We start from the raw sequence: 12656 nt of genomic DNA on the forward strand, positions 1-12656 counted from the left end.
CGCCCAGCCCAGCAGGCAGCAGCCCCGGCACGCTGCCTCGGGCACACCTCCGACCAGACCCGACTCCTGCGAGCGGCTCAGCGCCCTGAACTCTTGCTGAACTCAGCAGAGGCGTCTCGGCACCGAAAGGTCCCAACCCTGCACTTACAGCATCGGGAGATGCGCTCTCCTCGGGTGGGTCCAGATGTTATCGGCACCGCCGCCACCCCCGGCGGCTCCTTCGGCTGCTCGCTTGCGCCCAAGGCTCCTGCTGCTGGTGGAACATCTCTCGTGCTCTCCTCCATGGCTCCTGGGCAAAGCCTGGCAGCTTTCCCTAAAGCCCCTTTCCCCAAGGAGCTGAAAGGAGGCTGCTGCCAGCCCTCGCACCGAAGCGGCTCAGGTGGGAGCATTTGTGCCCCATTCTTCTGAGCCGGGGTGGAGGTGGGAGGCAGCGGCAGGAGGGAGAGAGCAAACAGCTGGAGGGGAGAAAGGGGAAGGTAACCTCTCGAGGAGGTACCCAGGGATGCCGTTTGGTGCTCACCTCCCCTGCAGACAGATATTTAAATCACCAGGTGCAAAAGCCACTGAAAGTTCAGGCTGAGTCACGGCTCCCAGGTTTGACCCATTACCGGGTACGAGGATGGGCCCGTCGGGAGAGGAGGCTGAATGAGGCTGGATCCTCTCCAGTGGGGTCTCTCCTGCACCCAGGGCCCCTTTGGTCCCCTTTGGGCCAGCTTTGGTTCTGCTGGAGGCAGTGGGATCCCGACTGTGCTCCCTGCAACCAAAACCCAGCCAAGCTACAACAGTGAATTCATAATCAGCGAGGGAAACGGCTCCCACCAACTCGACCAAGGACTTAAACTCTCCCGCTCCTCCCACTCTGCCCCGGTGTTGGTGTCAGATGTTTTCTCGCTCTCCATCTGATAAGGGAACACAAAGCAGCACCAAACCCGCACTTGCAGAACTCCTGCCCAGGAAACGTGCGGCTAAATGCTGTGAAATCAGCGTGCCTGGGATCAGACGTTCCCCGTGTAGTGAAACGAGCGTGCCGTCCAATCTGCCTCCGCCTTTAGCCACGCTGCCGCAAAAAGGAGAGGCAAAAACGCCCGGCTTGTCGCGCGTCCCCACCTCGGTGCCGGGAATCCCGGTCCCCACAAATACACAGGTTGCGGGTCCCGGCCAAAATCCTTCCCCGAGGGCTTCGGGAACACGGCAGCAGGAGGAACGGCGAGATCAGGGCTCTGCAGAGCTCCACACACGTGGGCGAGGTGCAGAGCATGGCCACGAGGGCTCAGAAAACACGGGGTATTGCCCAACGCGCTGCAGCGCGCAGGGACTAGAGGACACGGGTGGTCCCGGCTGCACGGTTTCGTCGAGGTGAAAACGGGAGCTAACGTGGGGAACAGCAGGACCCCAGGAAACTCAGGTCTGCCCGGCACCTTCAGGGTAAGCAAGACATCAGTCCTGCCTTGAGTCAAGAGGGTGAGAGTTGGCTCCGCTCAGCCCACACGCGGGCTGGAGGCACTGTCACCGGTTACTCCAGAGAAGGCCTCAGAAAACCCAAACCTCACTGGAAATTTCCGGCAGGTTAATGCAGAAGGGTTTGTCCTATACAGTAGGAGGGCAGAATTTTTTCTTGTAAGGTCTCTGTGGACAGGAAAACATCTCTCCTCCCCCTCTCTGAGCTCGCCATCCCAGTCTCGTGTCCCGCTAGAGCAAACCACTGGACAGATCCCTCCTGCTTACACCTTCTGCAAGCAGCAAACAGGCTTTGGCTCCGTGCTGCCCTCCTGGGAAGGCTGAGGATGAGCAAAATGGAAATGGTCCCCCACCCCGTGCTGGTTTATTGTCACAAACCCATTGACAGTACACGTTTTGGGGAGAATATCCAAGGGGAAAGCCTCAGCAAGCAAAACCTTACAGCAGAGCATCCGCATCTGGACGGAGGGAAGCAGCATCGCAGTGTCACCCTGACACACGCAACCTGAAGCCGTGGCCAGGTAGGAAGCTGCAAATTTCCATCAAGCGATGGCCAAGCTTCACGGAGCATCCAGCAGAGGAGGACAACCTGTTGTTTGAACACATGCTCAAGGAGATCTCCCTAGAGAAGGGTAGCAGGTCTCGCACATGAAACAGCACGCTCCCAGTCTGATCCAGAGGTTTCAGCTAGCATGCAAATATCCGATATTATTTCTCACCTGCTGGTGGGTCCTGACCATGGGAGGGTTACACGGTCGGCCACAGACGGCCCTACAGGCTGCAACAAGGGCTCCCCGACAGGGCAGCTTCTCCCTCCCCAGCCACCCCGCCTGCACCGCCCTCGCTCCGGGCTGCCCACCTCCTCCCGCTCTGCCTCCAGAGCTCCGAAACAGTAACAAAAAAAAAAAGCCCCAAGCTGAACTTTGAGGCCAAAACGGGGTTTGAAACGCAGGGGAAGGGGGGTGGCGAGGGAAGGAATCTGAGTTGCATCACTTGGAAATACCCGAGCGCTGCAGAGATGTATGTACATGTTCAGCTTCCTACTGCTTCTTCAGGAAGCTGCTGGGGAACAGCGAAGCGACACCAGAAAAAGCCCAGTGACATTTGCCTACGGCAAGTAAAACCAGCCTTGAAATGAACACAAACGGGGCCCACGTGCAAAATGCTCCCCTCCTTGGAGCTAGGCGCTTTGGGGTTTGGCTCTCCAGGCAGACAAGTGGGGCAGGAGAGGTTTGAAATAAAAACCAGCCAAGAACTTTCGTCCTTTGACCGGACTCAAAACCAATCCAGAGATTTTTAAGAACGCGGACTGAAACCGCCTTTCATTTCCTTCAGCAGAATCGACCGCGATGCCTTCGCGACAAGGCAAATAAATCGGAGGGGAAAGCCTTATTTCCAGTAAAAGTTTCGTTCCTCCCAAAGCCCAGGCTGCCTTCCAAGCGGCTCTCCTGCAGGCAGAGCTGCAGCCAGCCCCGAGAGGCTGCTCCCGCTGCCACCCACGCAGGCGCGCTGAAACCCGGGGAGAGCACGTGGATGGTGCTGCGGGCGTGATCCTGCTGGTGAGGTGGGACGTGGCTCCGGAGAGGCCAGCCTGGATGTTTGGTGCTTGGTAAGGCCGCACAACCCACAGGGACCGTGCATGGTCCGGCTCAGCCATTTGATGTGCTGGGCTAGAGCAGACCTGGCACTTCTCTCCTGGCTTCAGTCGAGCAAAAAGCTTTGCTCTGCTGCAAAAGGCTTCGCCCTGCTAACCCTCCGGGGTCTCTCTCCTGCAAGCTAGAAGGGAGAAAAAGGGAAATATGACAACCGTGGGCTTGATGCTCCAATTCCAAAGCCACCACAAGCCACCGATGCAGCCTGGAGCATCCCGGCTCGATGCCTGCAGCCCCAGGAAGGTGGCTCCTGGCCGAGGCCGGTCCCTCTCCCCGCAGCATCCCCAGCCCCTGCTCCCACCCCACGGCCCCTGGCGAGGCGCCCGGCCGCTCCCCCTGCCCGGCTGCACACCAGGCTTGGTGCAGCGGGGAGGCCAGGTGGCTCCGGTGCGTGCCAAGCGGCTCCGTCTCACCTGCAGGGACTTGTCGAGGGGGAGCTGCGTCTCTGCCCTTTCTTGTCTGGCTTTAATCTGCCTGGGGAGAAGGGAGAAAAAAGGAGCGGGGAAGGGTAAACACAGCTTAGGCAGCTGCAAGTCCCGGCAACTGAAGGGCTGAGCAGGTGATTCAGAGCGGGGGGCCTACAGACACCCCATGCCTCCCGCCGACGGCTCCGGTGACGGCAGCAGCCTGGGAGGCGCTGGGGGGAGCGAGATGGCTGCTGGGGCTGCAGCATCCGTCGCTGGTCCAGCACAGGCAGGACCTGGGGTAAAGGACCTTTTGCTCTGTTTCACCACCTCCCTTCAAAGGCTGGTCCCACCCAAAGGATGCAGGAGCCCAGACGAGCAAGCAATGCAGAGCATCAGTGTGTGCAACCCCCCCTCAGACACTTCTACAGCATCGTGCCTGCAGAAACACGGCTGCACCAACTGCCCCAGCTCGCAGCTTCCTCAGCATCGCCCCGCTCTGCAGGACCTCTGCAAGCCCTCCGCAAGCCCTTCAGCTCTGCAGCTTCGCCACCGACGCATCCTGGCATCAGCAGCTCCCGCACCCTGGGCAGAGAGAGGAGCCCAGGCTCAACCAGGCGGAGGCTCATTTCCATCTTTGCTTCCTTCAGCCTTCCCACAACATGAAGGAAATCCCAGTTAAATGCATTTAAAAAAAAAAAAAGAAAGAAAGGGGGGCTGAAGACTTTTGGTACACGAACATATGACTTTTCACGCTGGCTCCGTACACAGCGCTGTCACAGACGTGATGCAACCTGACGCGGCTCCTCCCGTGTCCTTTGGGACGCAGGAAAACCCACAACAGAGCTGAGCCCTGCTGAGCCCAGCCTAGGGCTTCACATAGGCACCCGTGCATGGTGGGAAGGCTCAGGACCAGGGGCGTTTGGTCTTCATCCAGCCACAGAGACAGATGCTGCCATGGCTCGGGAGAGGAGGGAGCCTTTTCCAACGCAACCAAACCACTGAAGCCGCAGCCTGAACGTTGCCCAAGCCCCGGTACCCGGCCCAGACAGGCAGGCAGGGATGCTGGGGCTGACCCAACCTCGCCGGTGAAGGACGGGACAGGAACACAAGCAGTGATGGGTGAACACAGGGCAGGCAAGAAGAAAGGGCCAGACGGGCAGGGATGGGCAGCGACTGCCTCAAAACTAGGGCACGGCTCCGGAGAAGCCAGGAGACGTCTCCCCGGGCACCACCCACGCAGGATGAGGGAGAGGAGCCGGGCTGGCCCCACGCGTGACAGCCACCCCACGCTACCCACAGCGGCCCCGCAGGCAGGGCTGGGCAGGCAGCACGAGCCCCGAGCCCTGGTGCAAAGCCAGGAGAGCCGCCGGGCTCCCACCCGCGCCCCATCCCTCCTCCTCTGCTTCCACCCGGGGGCACGGGGTTACCGACGGCTGGGTGAGGCTTCTTGTCCTTGCAGAGACTTTTTGGCTGCTCGGTGGCTCTGGGGACAGCCAGGACCTCGCAGATCCCCTGCCCCTGCCTGCCTGGACCCTGCTGCCTGCGCAAGGCACGGCTGCACCCAGCGCACCCCGACACCTGCCCCAGCCTCGGCCCTGGGGAGACGGGCGAGCCAGTCGGACCGGGCGAGGAGCCGGCCTCGCCTGGGAAGCACGGGGAGACCAGTGCTCCCAGTTACCTCCCCAGCAGGTCAGGACGAGGGCCCTTCATCTCCCAAGCCTTTGCCCTAGTTATTTTCATTCCTGTCCCCACACCCTGCCCGTAGCAGCGGGGATCAGGATGCCTATTACGGCACACCGAGGCGCTGCCCTGTCTGCAGGGAGCACAGGGGAGGTGAAGTGGCCGAGCCAGAAGGAAAGAAAGGGCTCTGCAGGGCCAGCCTCCGAGGCTGAACCCGATACCAGGCACATTTAGGGTGAATTTGGGGCAGGGCAGATGAGAGGATGGGGCGGGAGGGTCCCAACTGCAGATGCTGACACCAAGCTGGGTTGGTGCCCACGCACGCAGGCAGCTCGATGCCGCCACATCCATGCTGGTGTCTGAGGCTGTGACGGGCAAAAACACCCCCCAAAAAGCCACATCAGTTCCTAATTGGCACCTCCTGGTGCCCCGAGTGGCACCTGCGTGCGGTGAGGGCTAAACATGCCTCAAACTTTTAACCTAACCAACACCAGAGGGAAAAAGAGGTCTGAGGATGAAACCTGCGTGTGGGGAAGGAAAATCAGACTGAAAAACCCTAAATGAATGAAATAAGAAGAAAAAAGGGTTGGGAAAAGACAAATGTGGGTAGGAACAGTCAGGCTCTGGCAGCAGTTAAAACTTCCATGTGTTTGGATCCCTGATTCGCCGGCCGGCAATGCTACGACAAATGTCACCTTCACGCCAGCACCAGAACTGCAATTTTCTCATCATCCTTTTATTTATTTTTTTTTTCCCCCCACCCTTTTTATTCCTTTCTGAAGCCTGTTCGGAGGCTAACCTGCTGGGGGCAACCCCGGTACCCTGCACGAGCTGAGTTTTCCTCCTCGGCTTTCCCTCCCCTCTTTGTCCTGCTCCGCCGCTCCCGCACGCACCGGCTCCCTGTCAAGTTTCTGGCGGATCCGGAGGGAGACGCGGGTCCTGCCAGCCCCAGCATCCAGCCAAATGCTCTTCCCCGGGCGCTGCAGTAACCATAGAAACTGCAGCCAACGCGCAGGCTCCGCTGGGGGGGCCCGAAACGATGCTCAGCCACATGCACGGGCAGGTAGGGAACCAAACCAGCCAGGGCTCCACCAAAACCGCCTCCAAAACCGTGCCCGGGCCGGCCGACGCGCCGGGAGGAGGCTGACGGTGGAGGCTGAGCTCCCCGGAGTCTCCCCGGGCGGCCCCTGAGGCTCAGGGTGATGGCAGGAGGGTTTTCGGCTGCAGGCTGAGCGCCGGTGGCGGAGCTGACGGTGCATTTTATGGGGAGATGGGAGAGGTGAATCGGGAGGATTCTGGTGCTGAGCTGTGTCCCCGTCTGCCCCGCGCTGTGGCTGCAGGCGAGGTGGGGACCCAGGGCTCCTGCCGGCCCGAGAAGTGATCGGCCATTCATCCTCCGGTCCTTTTTGCACCGCGGGTATAACCGGGCCAAATCCTATCCCCGGCTGTGCTGGGGAGACGCACGCACCTCCAAGGGCGAGATTGGGAGCAGCACAGCTCGTTAAGGAGCTGACCCAACACCGCGCTCGTTTACACCCCTCCCGACGCAGATACAACCCGCGTTTAAGCAGCACGACTCAGGGCAGGCTCCGACCGAGACCACCTCTTCAAACACCTCCCATGGAGCCCTGAAATCCCCGTGCACACGTGGAAAAGGCGCAATTTTTGGACGTGCTGGGCACAGCAGGTGCTCGGTGTGCACCAGAGCCGGGCAGCCCCCGTCTCCGCGGCCGGAGAGCGGCTCGGAGGGAGCAAGGAAGGGGGAACGCTGCCTGCAGGCACCCACGTGCACCCCTGGGTGGGAGGCAGCTCTGACGGCCACAGAGGAGCCCAGGATTAGCGACTGGGATGGCACACAGACATAGGCACACACGTAAAATGGGGGCAGCCTGGTGCCACCAGCTGTTGAGAGCATCTCTCGTCCCCATCACTCCAGCACTGGCACCAGCAGGGCTCCCGTTTTGCAAGGAAGCATAAGGACCTACAGGAAATTAGGGGGGGATAAAAATACCAACGCTTCTGCCTTTTTAAACACACGCCAAAAAAAAAAATAAGTTCACACAACTGCCCGGCCCCCTCCTTCATTTCCTCCCACCCACCCCCCCCAAGCTCCAGGCCACAAATACCCCACGAAAACCCCACGCGCAAACAGGCCGCGGCCCCTGCATAAAGAAGCCCAGCCTCCGAAGGAGCCACCCGGCTCCTATTTTGGGCTGTGACTCCGCCGGGCTGGAACAAGCGAGCTCAGCTGTCCTCCCCGTCCGCAGCCCGCAGCCCGCCTGGCCGAGCCGAGCCCCCGGCTCCAGCCCTCAATGGCCCCATTGTTCGGGGCCGGGAGCTGCGCTGCGGGGCGGCCCCTCTGGCTCCCCGACATCCGGCAGGGCACGGGGCTCCGGCGGGGCACCCAGCACCCTGCAGACCCCCCCCCAGAAGAAGGAGAGGAGGGGGTTGTGTCCCGGCACACTCGGGGTCCCCTCCCTCCCCAAGGATGACGTGGGGCGAGACGGCCTTTTCTCCACGGGAAGGATTTTTTTTTTGGGGGGAAAGGGTGGGAGTACAGCAAAATGAGACACTTGGGAGTTGAGGTCTCCTCTCCCACCCCAAAGATGTGGTGTAAAATCTTGCTTCTTCCCCGGCTGGCTGCCCTTGGCTTGCTTCTTTCTGCCAAACCGGGGGGGTGAAAGCACTCCCCCGGGCAGCTCCCGTCCCCAAAGCGGTCTGAGGGATGGCCGGACACGCACGCAATCCCTCCGAGACACCCGGAACGGGTCCCTGCCCAGGCTGGCGTCAAGGCGGACACACTCGAGCGGATCCCAGATCGGCAGGAGATCCGGCACCCAGGGAGGTGCTCGGGGACGGGCCGGCCCTCCCGCGGCTCGGCACCCTGCCAGCCGCGCTCTGCCGAAAATCAGAGCCCTCGAGCTACGGCGCTGAGCAGCTCCAGCACCCTCCGCCCAGGCGGCGGCTTCAAGGGCTCCGCTCGACACGCAGCCACCTCCACCAGGGGCTGAAATTTTCCGAGAGGTCAGCGTCAACGTTTCTTTTTTTTTTTTCTTTTTTTTTTTTTAAACTCCCAGGAGTTTCCCAGTGAAAGATGCAAGGGAAGGGTTGAAACAATCCCTTCCTTGCGCAGCGCAAGTGAAGCATCCTCAGCCAGCTTCAAACACCACCCGAGGAAAAAACAACAACAACAACAAAAAAAAAAAAAAAACAAAAAAACAAACTTAAAGAGAACAAAGAAACCCCAAAAGCAGCCCAACCTCCCCTAAACCATTGTTCTTTACAGGCCAGAAGGGGGGGGGGGTGAAAATGCCTCGGGAGCAGCAGCGGGGCATCGCTCCCAACACCAACACGAGACGCTGGCGGCTATAACGGGCCGCATCCTGCACCGTGTCGCACCCTGCGCCTGCTGCACGTCGTGGTGCAGCATCCCACCCGGGGCTGCTCGCGCCGATTTAGCCGGGGGGGGGGTTCCCTGTACAACCCCAGCACGCCCCACGTGCCCGCAGCCAACCTCCCCGAGCCGGCCCCATGCGCAGCGGTGCCACCGCGTGCCGGCGGAGCAGGCAGGTGCTGCCTATCGACACGAGACGTGCCTCCTTTCTGCACGGCTCGTTTCTCTCCCCTGAATGAGAATAGCTCTCCTGGCAGCGGCGGTAGCCCACGCGCAGGAACAGCTTGCTGCTTGCACCCGAAGCGGGGAAGCAGCACCCGGTGCAGGCGAGCCCGGCTCCGCTCGCTGCTGCCGACGGCGTTATCGGGGTTTTAGCGACTGCTGCCCCGGTGCGAGGCTGTGCCGACCCGAGCGGGGATCGGCGAAACAAAGTCCTCGGGGTTTTTTTTTTTGGATTTTCCCTCGAACACATGCACACAGGCGCCGATGGGGGCGGGGAGGCCCAGGCTGCGCTGATTTATTGGAGGAGATACAACTTCAAACCCGCTCCCCCCCCCGGCAAGTCTGCAGCTTTTCGTATGTAGCGCGAGCACTTCTCGTGCTATCCACACAGATTGCCTCCTGCGCCTCGATCCCAAACGAAGAAAGCAGCCAAGCAGTCCCCAAACCAGCCGCAGCCAACACGCGGCTCCCAAAACAAGGGGGAGAGGCAGCATGAGCCTCTTCCTCCCAGCACGTCCCCAGACCAAATTCGGGGGAGAAGACAACCCATCGCCCCAACGCACTGAGGGTCACGCAGTTTCACCCTCCTGCTGTGCTCTTCTCGCAACCTAAGGCAGTATCTTTGCTCCCCCAATGTCCTTTCCCCTCTTTGGGAGAGTCTCTTTGATGGATTAAAGGAAAAAACCAAGCACAAACCTAACTGGACCCTCTCCCTCACCAGCTTTCCTTGTAGGATTTCTCTTTTATGGGCCTGACACCTCCCTGTACCACACAGGCTCTTCTGCATCATTCCTGAAGGTCATTTAGCAATCGGTTCCTTCCCATCTTGACCTCTTGTACCTTTTAGTCTGCCGGTCAGCTCACACGGGAGGATCTAGCAGAACAGCCAGGTGCTTGCTCAAGACCTGGAAGAGCCCCGTGATGGGCCTTGCAAGCTCAGGAGGTGCTTCTGTGGAGCAGGTTTTGTGGCTATTCTCCCCAAATTGCTGCTGGAGACAGCAGCAGCAGAGCCCACTGTTGCTGCAGCCCCTCTGCTCACCCTTTCCACTGTAAGCTCTGGGTGCTCCGGACGTCCCAGAAGGGCTTTGCTTGCTGTTGCTGAACCCAAGCATCCAGGGAACCGAGCTTTAGCAGCAGAGAGCCCCAAGATGCTCTTTGTGTGCCTTCTCCGAGTGGTTTCACCCAAAGAGCCTGCAAGCGATGTCACATCCAGCGGCGAGGCGCTGCGAGAGCCCCGTGCCAGATCTCCGCGCTGATAGCTCCAAAAGATGATTCACCAGAGAGATATTCAACCCAGGGTCTCCCCGTCCAAAGGGAATACCCAGGGATCTGATCTCCCAGGCACTATATTTTACTCAGCGTTTAACACTGGCAAAACACTTGATAGGACCCAGGGGGATTTCTGCATCTGCTAACCCGCTGCCTCTCCTCTCTGTTCCTCTCCAAGTTTTCATTGTTGCCACGGATTTGACTCCAGGCAGCTTCCTTTAAGGTATGAGGCTGATAGGATCACACCGTGCCTCCCCAGAAGTTGTAAACCTACTGACCCACTTCCAGCCCAGCTTTTTGGGGCAGGCGGAGACCTCAGGCAGCGCTCCTGCAGCCACGGGGCACGATGGTGGGCCAGGCTGGGGAGCAAACCACTTAGACATCACTCTGCACACACAGAGTGTGCATGCACACTACGACTTCCCCTAGCCACAGGGAAAAAAAAAAATACAAGCTTTGGGATTGGAGCTCATGGTTTAAAACCCAGCTGCTAAACAAAGGCAGGGGAGTTGAGCATCGCAGGCTCCAGCCCCTGCGAAGCAGCACATCCAGCATCATTCATCTACAAGGCCAGAAGCGAGGTGAGACCTGAGGTGTCACTTCAGGCACCTCCAGCCTGCCGGTCTGTGCCTCAAAGCAGCAGCCCTGGCCCCAAATATTTACTGGAGGGGCTGTTTTGGGGCCAGCCACGCTGCAGCAGCTGCTGGTCCCCCAGCAGAGAGCCCACGACCCGACAGCTATCCCCGCAGACCCACGGCGTGCCTGCCCCCAGCGCTGCTCACCACCAGACACAGCTGCAAAATGACAAAAAAAAACAAAAAAAACACCAAGGACCCCAGCACTAACGAACCATGGGTAAAGAGTGGGAGAGATCAAGGACGCTGCAAACACCTCGTGGTCCTGCAAGACCAGGGCAAAATCCCCTGGGGATCGGGCCCCGTGCTACAGAGCAGGGCTCCTGCCAGCACAGCCAGACCCAGGATCAGAGAACTCAAACCTCGTAGGCAGCAGCCCCCCGAAGAGGCATCCTGGAGCTGCAGCATCCCCGAGGAGCATCAGCACTGCCTTCCCTTTACAGCACGCCTCTTGCTGTGCCCAATCTCCCCGTTTAGAAGACAGCAGAAAAAAATAACTTCAGGTGCCAGCTTGCTACACCAAGGGCTGCAGTGAAAAAAAAAAAATCATGGAGAAAACCTACAGAAGCCTTCAAACAAAGGATTCAAGTTCACCCCAGCCAATTGCTCCCCCTCTGTATCTCCTCCACCCCTCCTGCACACCAGCCCGTGCGGGCAGCCCTGCATTAGCCCTTAGCCACAGGAGCGAGGTAGGAGAGGGTCACAGACCCCCACCACATCCCCCCGGCCCGGAGGGAGGGTGCCTGACCCCCACCACGTCCCGGACACCCAGCCACCCCACACCAGCCCATTACCGGATGTCCCGTTTCATTAGGGACGAGCCGTCAGCGCGCCGGCTCACGCAGCCTCCCCAGCTGGCTGCCCAATTTGCGCTGCCTGCCCCAACTCGGGGCCGCGAATCTGTGCCAGGCGACCTGAGGTTGTTATCTGATTAGCCCGTTTGATATCGCGGCGCCTGGTTCAGTACCCGTCGAAATCAAAGGCCCCTTGATCTCATCGGGGCCCGGCTCCCTCCAGCCGAGCACAACCACCCCATCGTCACCAGGCACTCCGGCAGCCCGGGCCTCTGCTGCATAATTAGAGGGCACAACGCGGGGTTTAACCCAACGCGCCAACGCGGTTTTTTTTTTCCTTAACAATGGTGAATAATTTCCCCTCGCTTTGGACTTCCATCCCCGAGGGAGTTAAGCACCGTTAAAAGCTTCCCTAACCGCTCGCATCTGAGGATCTCAAAGCGCCGCGGAGACACCGGGGAGTTGTGTCAGCGGCTCTCCCAGGAGAGTTTGGGCAGGGTTTAATACGAGGCAGAAAGGGAAGCACCAGGAGATTGAATTGGGTCTATCCCAAAACGTTCCTGGACGCAATCATCACCTTACTCTCACTGCAGACGCAAGTCAGAAGTCACTACCTCGAGCCGGAGAGAGAGCAGGAACCTGGCCCCATTGCACGCAAGCTGCAATTTGAGATGCTATTTATTTTTCTTCTGCTCATTCAGGAGCAGAGCTGCCCATGTTAGCAGACACGTCAGTGCTTGGCTCCACGGGACCCGGGCTGAAGGACAACACAGCAAAGGGAAGCGCAAACCGGAGGCTGCTCCGCGCTGTGTAAACGAGTCGAGGAGCAGTTCTGGGAACCTGATGTATTCCGGAGCCAAAGGGGACGTGGGATCCCTGCCCTTCCACCCCAGGAGACTGGGTTCCCAGTTTAGAACCTCACAAAACACATCTGAAGCAGCGGGAAGACAACCACAAGGATCAAGTGATTGCTGAGCCTTGGAGCCTGCCTGATCCCAGAACATCATAGGGTGGGTGACAACAAACGCGGGGCTCAGAGCTCCCCTCCAACAACGTTCCTCAGCCCCATCTCCCAGGCTGTCCAAGCAGGGCTGGAAAGCAGCACAAGGAAGCAGAGCTCCTGCCTCAGGCCCAGGAGAGGTACC

General features: G+C 59.7%; 1 long non-coding RNA gene across 2 annotated transcripts in view; it reads right to left on the reverse strand.

Moving 5' to 3' along the window:
• The window catches only part of LOC106047298 (uncharacterized), an 86973-nt gene that overhangs the window by 57467 nt on the left and 16850 nt on the right, over positions 1-12656 (reverse strand). For both annotated transcript variants that reach the window (XR_007160187.2, XR_007160184.2), the window contains exons 2-3: positions 3524-3584; positions 149-3234 (exon numbers count right to left, since the gene is read on the reverse strand). This is a non-coding gene — a long non-coding RNA (uncharacterized lncRNA). The remainder of the gene's footprint in view (positions 1-148; positions 3235-3523; positions 3585-12656) is intronic.

Source organism: Anser cygnoides, chromosome 20 (assembly GCF_040182565.1).
Source record: "Anser cygnoides isolate HZ-2024a breed goose chromosome 20, Taihu_goose_T2T_genome, whole genome shotgun sequence".
Classification (NCBI taxonomy): domain Eukaryota; kingdom Metazoa; phylum Chordata; class Aves; order Anseriformes; family Anatidae; genus Anser; species Anser cygnoides.